This window comes from Xyrauchen texanus, chromosome 18 (assembly GCF_025860055.1).
Source record: "Xyrauchen texanus isolate HMW12.3.18 chromosome 18, RBS_HiC_50CHRs, whole genome shotgun sequence".
NCBI classification, from domain to species: domain Eukaryota; kingdom Metazoa; phylum Chordata; class Actinopteri; order Cypriniformes; family Catostomidae; genus Xyrauchen; species Xyrauchen texanus.
Window position 1 is genome coordinate 18,896,761 of NC_068293.1, and position 16,395 is coordinate 18,913,155.

The window sequence follows — 16,395 nt, forward strand, 5'->3', positions numbered from 1 at the left end:
CTGGATGAGGCAGAGATTTATTTGTTCTTTTTCTATTATGCCAGTTATACCCACATATGAAACAGTGCTGTATTTTAAACAAAATAACAGGGATTTGAGGAAAACAACAAAGGGATGAGGGGGGGGTGAATATGAGAGACTCAATGCTGCAGTGCGGGGTGCCGAAGTGCCTTTAACACTTCACTTTCATATTTAATAAGTGCCTCTTTGTCTCTACCTCACATTCCATGTGGAATGAACGGACTCCTCAGCAATGCATGTATTGATCAATTTGTGAGTGTGTATTTGGGAGAGAGTGAAAAAAGGAGACCCTCCTGGATTACTTTCTCTCGAATACCCATCATAGCCATATGCATGTTGACACTCCTTGAGTTAGAACTTGACTTGCCTGCACAAAGCAGAGACCTTAACCCCAAAAAAACACATTTGGGATTCATTGTAACCGCAACCATGAGATGTGGACTGCCCCACATCAGTGCCTGGCATCGCTGATGTTCTTGACTCTTAATGACAGCCATGTTCCAACATCTAGTGGAAAGCCTTCCTAAAAGAGTGTAGCTGTAAGAGAGGACTAACTCCCTCTTAATGCCAATGGTTTTCAAATGAAACATTGAACAATCACTTAGGGGAGTGTTGTTCAAACGTCCAGATGCTCTACCATCTTTTTCAGATGTTTTTCTCTGATACCCTCTTGGGGTCTGCTCCATATTTTGCTTTGCTCTTGGCAGAACACAGTGTTATTTGCTTTGTCTTAAGTTGTATCTCTGTGTGAAGAAAACACTCCTCATGTATTCAAAAATTTTAACACTATTTGTGTTAGAGTAAAATACATTGCTTGCTGGGCATAAATGTGGTAGATAGGAAGTACTCCAGAGTTCAGACTGCTACTGTTTGTCAAATTGATCTTCTAAAAATAAACTTTAAATTGACTTCTTTTGATGTACTTTTTTCACCCTTGTCTAAATGTAATGATGGCAAATGCTTATTGTCATAAATACCCAGATGATGAAACCCAATTTCCACAGATTAATGTATACATCAGGTTAATTTATGTAATTCTCATTTGATTAGCAGAATCAACAATTGTGGAGTTTTTAAATGGCTGTCATATTATGAAATGAAAGCTTGAATTGTTTCTGTTGGCTGGCATGAAAGTGAGAAGCAGCCTTAACTATTTATGAAGCCATTATTAAAGAGTATGCTTTGCTGCTGACAGTTTCATAATGTCACAATCTGTTGACTAAATCTGTACTCCCCCACTCCCAGATATTTCATGTTTGCTAAGAATTCTATTGGTCTGGCACCATGAGGGATGGTTTGGACGATCAACTGATCATCCAATAGATAACTAGTCAGTCAGTGCAGTCAAATGGGGAGATTGTATAGATTTTTTTCCCATGAATATTTCGATGGTGCTTTAAAGAGGATGAATTTATGGCCGTAGCTGACTTGGCACGACTACACTTTCAAAGTAGATTGTTCTAGTTATTAAGGTTATGAACGTCCACTAAAATCTTCTCAGAGCTCACTAAAATCCACTCTGAGAAGTTGTGTCTCTAAATTCATCCCCTTCAAAGCACCACCGCTACAGCCATCAAAGCACTGCTTTTGTAATAACTCCACCACATTCAACATTACATTTCTGAACATTTACATTCGGATTTCAAATGTCTGCTGTGAAATTTGAATCAATATTTATAATCCGTAGGCTTAACAATTTTAGCCGATAGGTTGTTGTCTCAACGATTTTGCCCTATTGAAAGCTGCACTTAACATTCATATTTTTCAAAGAAATAAGACTGACTGGTGGACAAACCCTTATCCAGCCTACTTACTGTATATAGGGCTGAGACAAAGTGGACTAAGCGAACAAAGGGTTCGACCACATAACCAAACTGCTATGTATGCGATAATGCAGTATTGGAATAACTGCATGTCAACATGTGCATGACATGATGCTTCCCTTCAACCCTGATCAGTTCCCCCACCCCCCACAGCATGATGCTTCCACCACCATGCTTCACCGTTGGGATAGTATTGTAATATTAGGTAATATTAAAAGCAGATTGCACATTTGTCCCCATTCTGATGGTTGATGTGACCATTTAGTGAAGCTCCTGAACCGTATCTGCATGATTTTATGCACTGCTGCCGCACGATTGGCTGATTAGATAATCGCATGGATGATTGTTTTTGACTTTTAAAGGGTAGGTCTTTTAACCCATCAGGTCCTGCTGCTTTAATACGGGCTAAACACGCAGCTACCTCCTGCTCTAACAGCATGTGTGCTGGACCTATCAGAATATTCTTAAGGACCTCTTCACTTTTCATTTTAGCATCTATCAAATCAAAACTAGACCGATGCCGATCTTTTGAAATCCGGGTCGGCCGATGGCCGATTAATGCTGCCGATTTATTTTGGCCGATATTTGGCCGATATGTGCTTGTTTTTAACCTCTTATTTGAACCTTTTATTTGAAAGATAAAATGTAACACAAATAATTACTTAAGATAGACAACATTTCTCAACAAATACATTTATTGAACACTTGACCAATCTGCACTTGTACACTTAAATTAAAAATGTATAATGTAAAAACATATTGTATAAATAATGTATAACAAATATATTAAATAAACAAAGCTGGTGTTACTGAACTGCTCCGAGACACGTAAGGTTGAGATCCAAATGCAGCTTTAATTAAGGGGCAATCCAGACACGTAATCCAATATTCAGAGCATCCAAGAGAAGCACAGGCATAACTAGGGATGGGTATCGTTAAGTTTTAATGGTATTACTATCTTACCGATACTGCTTATTGATCCGGTACTTTAACGGTATTCTTAACGGTTCTTTTTGTTTATATATATATATATATATATATATATATATATATATATATATATATATATATATATATATAATATATATATATATATATATTACACAAATATAAATGTTATATAGGCACAGTGATTTAATTTCAGGGAGGTCTACTAACATTACTGTTCAGGTGTGTTCTAAAAAGAAATCTTATAAAGTAATCAATTGTAAAATAACACTGCATAGTTTATCATAGATCGTCACATGTTTATTAGACCGCTTCCCCTTTAAGACCGAGTCTAATAGGCTCCTGATGCACCATATTTTCTCCCAACTATTTCCATAACTACGTCCATTTAAGACATAAACTGTGTTTAAGTGAATCTCCAAGCCGGTCGTTTTGACATATTTTTGTGTATAGTTGATCGTTTAGACGCGCACATGAAACCCAAAGTAGCCTATAGTTTGCTTGTCTCTTTGCGGTCTGTATCGGAGCGCGCGCCGCCTTGGGAACAGTATCTCTTGCGCTCTTTTTATTATTAAACGCATCCCGCAATTTAGCAACAGTAGCATTTTACAACAATCACAGATCGTGCTGATTCTGACGTTAAGTTTGAGTTTTAGGGAGAAATGTCAGTACACCGCTGTGAAGGGAAGGAAGTTGTGCTAGACAGAATGCGGCTTATGTATAAATATTCTTTTTATAATCTTTGGAAGGCGAAATCTAAAATAAAATCAGACTAATAATCACAGATCTAAACCAGGCTATGTTTGAATGTTTAGTTCTGTCACTCATTAAGCAGGGCTCGTTTTGTGCTCGCTGTGGCACCGCTTTTTTTTGCTTATTATTAGGAAAAACTTTGTCTGTCTTTACCGGTATTGTAGTTTCTTCAAACATTATATGCGATGTAATAACACCTGTAAATTTGTGAATATTTACTTAAGTCAAAGAACACCTGCCAATCTGTCGTGGCAAAACAAAAGTTTAGTTCCTCCATACTTCGACCACTGCTGTATATTCCATGTGCCAGGTTTCTCCATTTTAATCTTCTGTCGATATCTTGGCAGGAGCTGAATAACATTGTGGTCCGATTTTCCTAAGGCAGGTCTACACACTGCTTTATAAGCGTCTAGAATATTCCCAAAGCACTTATCCAAGGTCTGTGTTGAACGTGTCAGACATGTGATTCTGAAGTGCTGGAAGATGTGCAGACAAATCAGAGTACAATCACCAGCTGGTCCACAGACCTCTCCAATGCGTCAGTAAAACATTTCATCATTTTGTCAGCCGCATCTGTGTTTTTGGTGCCGGCACATTGAAAGAATCACCGTGATCTGCCCAAACTCTCTCTGTAAATATAAAGGTCTAACTGCAATTGAAATAATCTCTTAGTCCAGAGTACAAATCTTGTCCTGTATTTTGTATTGTGTTGCCCAGGTATTATTCAAATATAAACAAATTTCAACTCCTAATTGATTTTCCTGCTGCTTTTGTCTCGATCTGCTCAGAGAGAGTAGCCATCAACGTCCACATTACCGTTATTCACAGTAAACCATGTTTCTGTTAGACATATTTGCTACACCTGAACAGATCTTCTGTTTTTGCCCTGATAGGTAATTCATCAAGTTTGTTATATAAGTAAGGATCGTAAAGTACTGTGCGAATGTTTGAGGCACTTGTGAAAAATGTTGCATATTGAGGATGACTTCAAAAATAATGCCATAAATAGTTTTTATTTATCAACATCATACAAAAGTTAAATGAATATTTGGTGTGGCCAACTTTGCCTTTAAAACAGCACCAATTCTCCTAGGTACAGCTGGACAGTTCTCTTACGAGAGGTTCTCTCGTATTGCGTAAGCCGGCCGTCTTCGCCACCTTCAGCTGTCCTGCGAGCTACGCCATCCGGCGACGTATCCTTTTTAAAAGCAAGCTAGTTCTTAAAGAACTTCACAAAAGAGTACGAGCGTCTTTTTTAAGATGCCTCGCTCCACTTGCGCCTCATACCGCGCTCCTCTCAGCACCGGAGACCGCCACATCATCTGCGCTCTCTGCCTGGGACTGGGGCATGCAGAGCTCGCCCTCGCCGAAGGCGGATGCAATCTCTGTGAGGAGCTGCCGATGTCGACCCTGCGGGCTCGACTCGAAGCGCTCAGGACTGAAGCCGCCGCGCTGCCTTCTGTTCAGCCGCGCAGAAAAAAGCGCCGGTCTCAAAGGCTGCCGGAAACAGTGGTAGAAGCGATTGCCTCGCCGGAGCCCATCCCTCGAGCATCGCCTTCACCCTCCCCGCCCACCCGGGACGCGCAGTTGCCGCCGAGCGGCTGCTCTGCTGCCATCTCGGACGAAGAAGCGGAGGATAAGGGCTGTTCCATCATGGCTTCGGACAGCGAGGAGTGGTCAGGCTCACACGCCTCCTCCTCGGCCCAGGAATCCAGCAGGACCCGCGCCGGAGTCGAAGGGGAACTAACACGCCTCCTCACACAGGCCGTCGACCGCCTCGGGCTCGAGTGGTCACCGCCCTTGAGCAGGCACCCAACAGACTTGACGGCTGCTTTCTACAGAGCCGCCGCCGTGCAGCACCCGCTACCCGGGCCGCTCCCTTCCTGCCGGAACTCCACGCCGAGCTTTCCAAATCATGGAACGCGCCTTCTCGGCCAGGGTCCGATCCCACGTCTCCACCTCTCTTGCTTCGGTGGACGGCGCCACTGAGAAGGGCTACGCTTCCATCCCTCCGGTCGAGGATGCGGTAGCAGCACACCTTTGCCCGCCCTCCGCGAGATGGCGGTCTAAACCAGTGCTCCCGTCTAAGGCCTGCAGAACAACTTCCGCCTGTGTTGGCTGCGCCTATTCCGCCGCCGGCCAAGCTGCATCTGCTCTGCACTCTATGGCCGTCCTACAGATCCTCCAAGCGGACATTCTGTGGGAGTGGAATGAGGAAAGCAGGCATCCAGAGGCGGTTGCAGACATACGGAGTGCTACGGACCTCGCCCTCCGCGCTACCAATGCTGCAGCCCAAGCTATAGGGAAGTGCATGGCCGCGTTGACTGTGACCGAGAGGCATCTGTGGCTAACGCTAGCCGACATGGGAGAAGCAGAGCGCTCTACGTTCCTCAACGCACCGCTCTCTCCATCCGGTCTCTTCGGCTCCGCGGTGAGTGGTATCATTGACCGGTTTTCAGAGGTCCAAAAAGCCACACAAGCCATGAATCTCTTTCTGCCTCGTGGCGCTAGCTCCTCTGCAGGCCGCCCACGTGAGCCTCCTGCACGAGCCTCTTCACAGCGCCCAGCTCAACAAAGCCAGACTTCTCAGCGTCGACAGGGCGGCCGCCCTCGATCGCGCTCAGACAGCCACCGCAGACCGCCGCCCCCCCGCGGGCCTCGGACTAGAATTGCGCTGAAACCTGAACAACCGAAGTCCTCCTAGCTTTGTTGACAAAACGACGGATCAGTCCCGCTGCGGCCGGACCACCGTCAAAGCTTCGCCCCCTGTCAGTCCCCTTCCTTCAGGCTACTACAGTGGTAGATTCAGCAGCCAACAAGCCGGTGTTAACGTCCGCTTGCCTGCGCTCAAACGCCGTTTTCATGGCGACCCAAATAAATCTGATAAAGAGCAAGCATGCCATATGTGTAGAAAATGTGCCCACAACCCAGTGTTCACCTCTACACACAAGCATTACACATCCCGTGTCCATACCAGAGAGCAAACATGTATTATGTGTAGAAAATGTGCCCACAATCCAGTGTTCACCCCTACACACAAGCATTACACATCCCGTGGCCCTATCACGGCACACTCACATAAAGCGGTTACAAACCGCTCGAGTGTTAGGGTTAATAAATGCACCCACGAATCCATGCACGCGCCCATTCTCTGGCCGCTCTGTCACACGACCAGCCTTATGTGTAGAAAATGTGCCCACAATCCAGTGTTCACCTCTACACACAAGCATTACACGTTCCGTGTCCCCATCAGAGCACACTCAAAAGCGGTTACGATCCACTCGAGTGTTAGAGTCAATAAATGCGCTCACGAATACGTGCGCGCGCCCATTCTCTGCCCGCTCTGTCACACGGCCAGCAAACACTTCTCTGTATGTAAGTCCCGTGCCCGCGACTATGCTTGCATATCACTTAACAGATGTGACTCTTTCCCCATTCACCTCAATCGGAAAGTTACTCACAGAACAGCCTGTCCATGCTGTCTGCGAGCAGTCCAGCATAAGCACAGTAAGCGCGCTCACACATTCTGTTCAGCGCGCTGTGTGCGGCAATCAGAGCGATTTGGCCACTCACCCTCTAACATTACACTTCAAAGCGTGGGAAGATATTCCAGGGATATCTGAATGGGTGTTAAGCACAATAAAACAGGGCTATTTGCTACAGTTCGATCGCCGTCCTCCTCGCTTCAGAGCGTGCTCGAAACTACTGTGAACACGGAAGCAGCGTGCATGCTTCGTTCAGAAATAGCAAACCTTCTGTGCAAAAGGGCCATAGAGAGAGTGCCGCCTCCCTGAGTGAGTCGGGGTTTTACAGCCGTTATTTTCTTGTCCCCAAGAAAGACGGCGGCCTCAGACCAATATTAGATCTCAGGGTTTTGAACAAAGCGCTTGCAAAAAGACCGTTCAAAATGCTTACAACCAGCAAACTCCTCACGCATGTGCGCCAGGGGACTGGTTTATTTCTCTCGATCTGAAAGATGCATACTTTCAGATTCAGATAAATCCCGTCATAGGCCATTCTTGAGATTCGCCTCGACGGCCAGGTTTATCAATACACCGTCCTTCCGTTCGGCCTGTCCTTAGCACCCCATACTTTCACGAAGTGCATGGACGCGGCGCTCGCACCCCTGCGGAGTCAGGGTTTGCGAATTCTGAACTATTTGGACGATTGGCTGATTTTGGCACAATCACATACGGAGCTTCTGTCTCACAGGACAGTTCTCCTCAGTCATCTGAACAGTTTGGGCCTTGCAGTCAATTGGACCAAGAGCTCACTACAGCCCAGTCAGACAATTTCCTTCCTTGGAATAGAACTAGACTCAGTGGCAATGACGGCTCGCTTATCTACACAGTGCACGCGCCGTGTGCAGCGACTAGCTGCGTCATTTCAGATGAACAGCCTCACACCTCTGAAGAAGTTTCAGAGAGTGCTAGGCTACATGGCCTCAGCCGCAGCAGTACTTCAACTGGGTTTACTGCGCATGCGCCCACTTCAGCATTGGCTAAACACCCGCGCGTCTCGCCGGGCTTGGGCCACAGGCCGCCAGCCATTCAGAGTGACTCAGACCTGTATTTCAGCTCTGCAGCCCTGGACAGTGGCCGAGTGGTATCAGCGGGGAGTGATGATGGGAGCTGTATCTCGCCGAAAAGTCATCTCGACAGACGCGTCCAACACGGGTTGGGGCGCGGTCTGCGAGGGCTCTCCGGTTTTTGGCCTATGGTCAGTTCAGGAAAAGCTCCTTCACATAAATTGTCTGGAAATGATAGCGGTCGAGTACGCTCTCGTGCGCTTCCTCCCGATCATTCAGGGTCACCACGTCCTGGTCCGCTCGGACAACAGGTCTGTGGTATCCTATCTAAACCGTCAGGGCAGTGTCAGATCCAGGAACCTCTTCCATCTGACGAAACGCATACTGAGTTGGTCCCAGCGCCACCTGCGCTCGCTGAGGGCGACGCACGTGCCAGGCCACCTGAACGACGGCCCAGACAGACTGTCCAGAGACAATATTCCCCAGGGGAATGGTCCCTGCACGCTCAAACAGTCCAGACGTTATGGCGCATATTCGGCAGAGCAGAGATAGACCTCTTTAGCGTCAGAAGAGAACTCTCACTGCCCAATATTTTTCTCGAAGCGAGGACGCGCTGGCCCAGGACTGGCCCAACCGCCCGCTTTACGCCTTCCCTCCCGTCTCGCTATTTCCACAGGTAATGCAGAGGATCAGGGAAACGCGCCACTCGGTGCTCCTCATAGCCCCAGCTGGGAGAATCAAACATGGTTCCCGGAGCTTACGCAGCTGTCACTGACAGCACCGTGGCCCATCCCAGTGAGAGCAGATCTCCTCTCGCAAGCTCATGGAACGATCTGGCATCCCCACCCAGAGCACTGGGCGCTACACGCGTGGGTGATCAACGACTACCCGTCGCTTTGCCAGAAGGAGTAATAAACACCATCATACACGCTAGAGCCCCTCCACGAGAAGACTCTATGCGTCAAAATGGTCCGTGTTTTCAAAATGGTGCACCGACAGAGACCTGGACCCACGGACATGTGGGGTGTCGCCGCTGCTCGTGTTTTTACAAGAGCTGCTGGATAAGGGCAGATCCCTCCACGCTCAAAGTATGCGTGGCGGCCGTCGCGGCGTTCGCTGAACCCCTGCACGGCCAGTCACAGGGTAAAAACGAGCTGGTCATCCGCTTCCTCAGGGGAGCTAGAAGGATGAACCCTCCGTGCCCCCCATCGGTTCCTATCTGGGACCTTTCTATAGTTCTCGAAGCTATGAAAGCCCCCCCTTTCGAACCACTTCAATCCGTGTATGTGAAACACCTCTCACTTAAAACCGTTTTTCTAACTGCCCTATCATCAGTTAAACGGGTGGGAGACCTTCACGCGCTATCTGTCAGCGCTGCGTGTCTTGAGTTTGGACCAAGTGACTCCAAGGTCATTTTAAAGCCTAGACACGGCTACGTCCCCAAGGTGGTCGGTACTCCTTTCAGAGCACAGATCATTTCCTTGTCGGCGCTACCAGCATCTGATAGCGAACGCGACGCCAATCTCCTTTGCCCAGTCAGAGCACTGAGATTGTATACTGCGCGCTCCGCATCTTTCAGAAGCTCCGATCAGCTTTTCGTTTCGCTCGAGGGCGCACCAAAGGTCTCGCGCCTCGAAACAGACACTGTCCAGATGGATAGTGGACGCTATTGCTGCCGCGTACGGCGTCAAAAGACCTACCATGCCCGCTAGGCATTAAGGCTCACTCCACTAGAGGCATGGCCTCCTCGTGGGCATGGTCCAGCGGGATTTCCATTCACGACAAATGTGTGGCAGCGGGCTGGGCTTCCCCTCCACCTTTGTCAGATTTTACAATCTGGAAGTACCCGCTCTGCAGGCTAAACTGCTAGCGGTTTGATCACGCTACAGCTCCCCTGGTGAGCTGCATTAATGGGACACAGTCCACACAGACCGGCACCGCCACTCTGTCTATGTGCTTATGTACTACACACACACTGGCCCGCACTCTTGCCGGCCAAATATTAATTCCCCACTCACAAGGGCTCCCCGGGTCCCCTTAATTCCCTGGGCCTCATGCAGTGGATGCTTGAGCGCACGGCGTTGACAAAGGGTTCCCGTGAGCGTAAGCTAGCTTACGTAATACTGAGAGAACCTCTCGTAAGAGAACGAATCGGTTACTAACGTAACCTCGGTTCTCTCTAGATGAGGGAACGAGTATTGCGTAACCGGCCGTGCTCGCACCACGAGCGATTTTTCGTTTCATTCAATGAAAACCAGGGTTCTAGCCTACGAGCTACGCTTATATGCACTCTAGCCACGCCCTTTTGGCGGGCTTTGATGCAGTGAGCGCTGGACGCCTCTCATTGGATGCGAGTTCGCCCAAGCTCGTCTATAGGCTGCAGCAGTTGCCGCAGAGCAACCAATGAGCTCGCTAGCTAGCCCGCTCAAGGTCTGCAGCTGCCGCACTGCGTTGACAATGGATACAAATTTAAGGATAATTTTTTGGCTTCAATATCTCAGAAAAGATTAATCTTTCCCGTAGCGTAAGCTAGCTTACGCAATACTCGTTCCCTCATCTAGAGAGAACCGAGGTTACGTTAGTAACCGATTCGTTTTTCTTGGTTGTTGGCAGATAGGATGTTCCAAGCTTCTTGGAGAAGCTACTTTATTGATGTTTTTGTTTGTTGATGTAAAAAAAAAAAAAAAATCAGTTAACTTTGATTTTGAGCCACCCCTTTCATTGATTCAGACAGAGGACAGGACAGTTTAGACTTTGTTGCTTTACTGTGGATAGGATGATTATAATAACAATAATAATAATAATAATAATTATTAATATTTTACATTTATTTATAATGTTTATATATATGTTTACATACAGGCATCTTCAAATTCTGTTTGATGGTAATGATATTGAATCATTAATTTTAACAAACAAATTTGTCCTTTAAAGTCTCGGAGATTATAAATAAAGCATCAAATGAAGAATTTATCCTATGGTTTACTAAAATACTGTATAAGACAAAGCAAAAAATGTCAAAACTAAATTCAACTTGTTAGTTGGGTATGAATCTTAGCTTCATACCCAAACTCTGCTATTAAATTATAAATAAAAAGTTGTCCATTTAACATCCTAATATTTTATTGGTGCACGGTTGAATGTTGTGAGTAGTGGAGATATGCTGGAAAAAGATGAGTTTTAAGCAGCTTGTCAATGTCGAAGACGAATAATAAATAGGTGTCAGTGTATTTAATCAGTTTAGAGCTTCTGTCTCCTTCAGCAATAATGATTTTACAGACTCTTTTTAAACGTAATCATAATTCATGAAACTATTCTGGATCTCCCAGATGGGGCTTTTAATTCAAGTTGATGACACTCTGAATATCATTAGCAGCTAAATTACCTCAAGAGACTACAGAAATAATATTAATGTCTATAAATTACACCTAAAAGTACTTATTAAATTATTATAAATCGTATAAACTACTTAAACTATTTTAAATGATTAAAAATATAGTAAGAATTTACAAAAAGGCTGTATTCGTTAACATTAGTTAACACAGTACTTAACGAACAATGGACTATACTTTTCAACATTTACTGTATTAAACTTGATGATAAATCATTTCTACACATGTATTACATTTTCCACAAGATAGGCCTGTATGTTATTCAGTTAATTAGCATTAGTTCATGCAATGTGAACAAACAATGAACAATAGTATTTTGATAAATTAACATTAAACATGCAAACAAACATCATATTATTAAATGCATATTATTATTGTTCTTGTTAATATTATTATTATTATCATCATCATCCTATTCTCAGAGTGAAAAATCTGATGTCTTTTGGTTAAGACTCCATCCATCCGTCCGTCCGTCCATCCACAGGAGCTCCCGAACTTGCGCATTTTTGCGCATAATTTTGCACATTTACCCACAACTGTCGACAAGAAATCGACACAAAGACCTGTGCTTGAAGAAACACACCTGTTTATATTTTGGGAGCAGTTTGTAAGAATAGTGTTGACTATGAGAACACTTGCATGGGAGCTCAGACTATCTCAGAATGCATATGCAAATAACATGCAATGACATTGAGACTATAGGTGAATTGTCATGTGTGTGTCATAATTCTGTAGAGCCCCAGCAACAGTTCTTGAACAAGTTTACACTTTTGCTTCCATTTGTATGTTGCAACATTATCATTATGGTAATAGTATTTGCCTGTGGTAATGTTTGATTTTATATTCTAAAATAACTAAAGTTTATTAGGCACTGACTTGTCCATTGGTAGTTTTAAATTGATAGTTTTGCTCATCTCTAACTTTTACATGCAAATGATATATTACAGAGTAAAAACAATTGTCATTTCAGACACAACTGTTCTTCATTATACATTTCTTTCTGAAAAAGGACTTCATGTTTATCAAAACATCAAATCGCAATATGTACAGAATCGTCATATCGCGCAATACATATCGAATAGGGGTGTAAATCGAACTTTTCATCATGATACAATCTTATATCGATTCTCTTGACCTGCGATTCGATATTTGCTGATACATTCGATCATGCTGACACTTGGAAGCAGACTTGCTTCCAAGTGTGCCGTGACATGATTTCGATTGGTTTCGAATCGATCGATTTTCCGATATTATGTGCCTATTTTACACAATCAATTAAAAAATCTGTGCCCTCAAATGCAACCAAAATATAATTTGAATATTTTATTGAGCTCTCTGAATTGTGCAAATTTAGTATCCACATTGGGACATCCTCAACAAAATAAGGAACGTCAGCTGTTGAAAAAAATATATACAAATAATATATAAATAACGTCACATACAAGTGATCATCAATCTTTTGTTTATACCTTATTTTTCAGTTTAATCCAATTCAAATTACTTGTATACTGTTGACTTGTTGCCAACTATCGGTATTATCTGCAGTTTTCTTGGCTACAACTTACACAGTTGTAATGGAAAAATTCTGTTTTTGTCTTGAGGAGCGCCCAGTTTATGTGCTCTCACTGATCCTGTCACTGGTCTGGAGCTCGTGTCTCGTGGGAAGCCCGGTTGACGCACGCATGGATAGCAGAATGCAATTTGGCTTCACAGACCCCTCACACATCCTTGTCCCACATGAAAAGCTTATATAGTGCTCATAAAGTGAATTAACCATAATAAGGTTGTTTCATTGCCTGACAGAAATGCATACAGAAGTGGCTGACATGAGTATTAAAGTAAAGGTGCATCTAAAAATGTCTATATCGATATTTATTCGTTGTATTGATAACATTGGATTGTTGGTAATTGGATCGATGCATCGATCCAGATCGATGGATCGTTACACACCAAATATAAAATAGGCCTCAGAAATATAGTTGTAATTTCAAAATGGAGGTCTTTGGCATTTCCCAGCCCTATTAAACACACAAACTTCAAAATATAATCAGATATACCAGACTCCTATCCACCAAAAAGTGACTGTTAGGGAGCATTTAAATGACTGATTGAAGACAACGAATGTAAAATTATCTTACAAATGGGTCTGGATGCTCCACTAGTCATCCAACAACAAACTAGTAAGTTTAATATTTTTAGCTTTAGGTGATTTCGAAGTGATGAATTAAAAGATGCAAATTTTTGTCATGTTTAAGCGTGCTGACTGCGCTATGTGCATTGTGTTGTTACTATCAGCAAGTAGACTTTAATTAGGACGATTTAAGAAGCAACTTTTCAAAGCATTGCTTCTGTATTCATTGCGTTCAACAATAAATGTACATTTGAGTAATTATCGGACTTTAAATTGCCTGCTACGAGCAATGTTCCCATTATTATGCTTAGTCCACAGGTTTATTTGTAAGGTGTTGTGAGTATTAATTTTATAGAGTCTGTTGCCGATTCTAGTGGTTGACCGATATTTTTTTTAATGGACTATGCTGATATCCAGAGAACAGGGTGGCCGATACAATGCCGATATATCTCACAATTTAATATAGTGTATAACATAAACATAAAATTGCAAAAAAGAAAAGAAAACTCTTATTTAGCACTTTATTTACTAAATTTCACACACAACTTTGTAAAGAATCTAAAAAGATAGTATTTTAATGGTAGATAGATGTTTCTTCTGTTTAGTCATCAAATGTTTTTAATTTATTTGCACATGAAGTTATAATTGTTTATATATTATGAAGTAGGAAATTACAGTACACACAGTTGTCCAGCAACCAAGTCCACGTTAGCGATCATGTTTACTCAAAAAATACTGAATCCAACCAATTGTACATTTACTTATAGCACACGTGAAGTGCTTTTACCTTGAAGTTGGACCAGAGACTATTTAGCAGAGACGGGCCTCTTCTATTAAAATTAATGGGAGTAATTACAACGCCCAAATGTAGTCAACAGATGTAGATAGGAGGTCGGTAAAAGAGCCAATAAACTTTAAGATACAGACATCATCTTTTTTATCATTAGAAAAGAAAGTTAGAAGTGACAGGGAACTGCTGAGGAGAGGCTGATAGAATACATGCTGTAGAGGTAAATAAATGAGCACTTCACATGATGCTGGATCTGCTCAAATTGTGAGATTGGTTTATTACTTCTGTTTAAACAAGATATTTGCAGATGATATATATTAGTTTTGTTGATGTTTGCCTTTTTATCATTAGAAAAGACAGTTAAAAGTTACAGGAAACTGTCGAGGAGAAAGAGGAAGAATGAAATGGGCGAGCACTTTAACATTATGAGCTCAAACACGTCTGCCGCTGCTCTGATATGCGGACTGTTTAAATGACACGCGTTGCACACAGGTCTATTATTATATTAAGTATCAGTTTTATTATTGTAGGGCTGCATCCACAGACATTCAGTTGTTATGTTCTGCATTTTTTTGCATCAGTGCATTAATAAGAAAAATTGTAAAACCGGCTAACCGGAATCTTTTTTTTTTTTCAGATGGTAAAAACACTGTCAAAAACTAATGTTGTGGTATCCCTAGATTGGAGGATCCAAACCTGTGTCAAGAAAAGAGATTGGAATATGATAAATTTTTCTCATTGGTGGCTTTGAATTCTCTTTTCGTTTTCAGTATTAATAACCTCAATACCTCATTTCGAAATCTCCAATTATATATGTATCTCTATGCTGCCCATGAAATTGTGTTCCCTTGGTGGTTAATATTTTCTTAATGATCCGTGTGATCTGTTTGACTGTGGAAAACATGAGGAAATATACACAGCTTCTCAGCATGTCAGTATAATGCTAATGTTGTGTAGATGCATGTGTGTTTAGCCTAAAACTCCATCATTATATGAGGCCACTGTGTTGTTAATGATGTAATAAGTGGTGGGGATGAGCCTGGGGTCATATTTTCTTTTCTGTTGTGACTTCATAAACAGCTGCAGAAAGGCGAGTGCTGCTGGGCTCAGGCAGGTGCCAACCATTGCTTCACTCTTCTGCAATGCAGAGACAAAGGAGTTTAACAATGGGGTTCAGACTTGTCTGCATGGACTATTTGTTTCTGATGCAATGAAGCAAAATGCATTCCAAGTTTGTGCTAAACGATGAGGCTTTTGCTCAGTACCAGTAGAAGTCTTGTATGTACCTTGTTAGATCGTGAAGTGTGTGTGTGTGCGTGTGTGTGTGTGTGTGTGTGTGTGTGTGTGTGTGTGTGTGTGTGTGTGTGTGTGTGTGTGTTGGCTGGGAGCTTTGTGGTGTTGGTTAGACCTGCTGGGTAAGAGAGAAAGCCACATTAGTCAATAGGACTGTGTAAAACAGGTGAATTTCATTCTCACTAAGCAGTCCCCAGCCAATACACTACTCCCTCAGGCTATGCTAGCTCTGCCATCTCCTAGTTTGTGCTGATAGATTCTTTGAAAACATAACCCACCATGCATATATTAATATGTGCAAAGCGTAGCCTTGTAAGTATCACAAGAAAAGCATAGGCCAATAAATGCATTAGCCTATATGCATACATAATATGTTTTCACGGTTGCATTTATCACCGATGTATGAAAGTGTTTAGGGAACACATGCAAAGAGATTCCCAAAGCCCAAATTGGAAGTTACTTTATTTATTGTTCTCTTAAGTGTTGAGGTTTCAGTGCAAGTTAGCATGTTTACTGATTTAAAGAGCTGGATCCCAAACGCTACCATCTGACGCATTCCAGCTCAATTTCTGCTGCTTTTTCTGCTCCTCTCCCTGTGTTCTGCTGGGATTAAACTTTTAAAAGATGGGAGGATGCCAAGTGCAGGTGGGAAATCACACGGATTTGGTTCTGCACAGTCCACCAGGAATGCACATAAGCCCTTGATGTGTTATTGG

The 16,395-nt window shown here is 43.2% G+C and overlaps 1 protein-coding gene across 1 annotated transcript in view; it reads left to right on the plus strand.

Annotated features, from left to right (window-relative positions):
* man1a2 (mannosidase, alpha, class 1A, member 2) overlaps nucleotides 1-16,395 on the plus strand; it is a 136,497-nt gene that overhangs the window by 54,482 nt on the left and 65,620 nt on the right. The gene's annotated exons all lie outside the window — the stretch shown is intronic.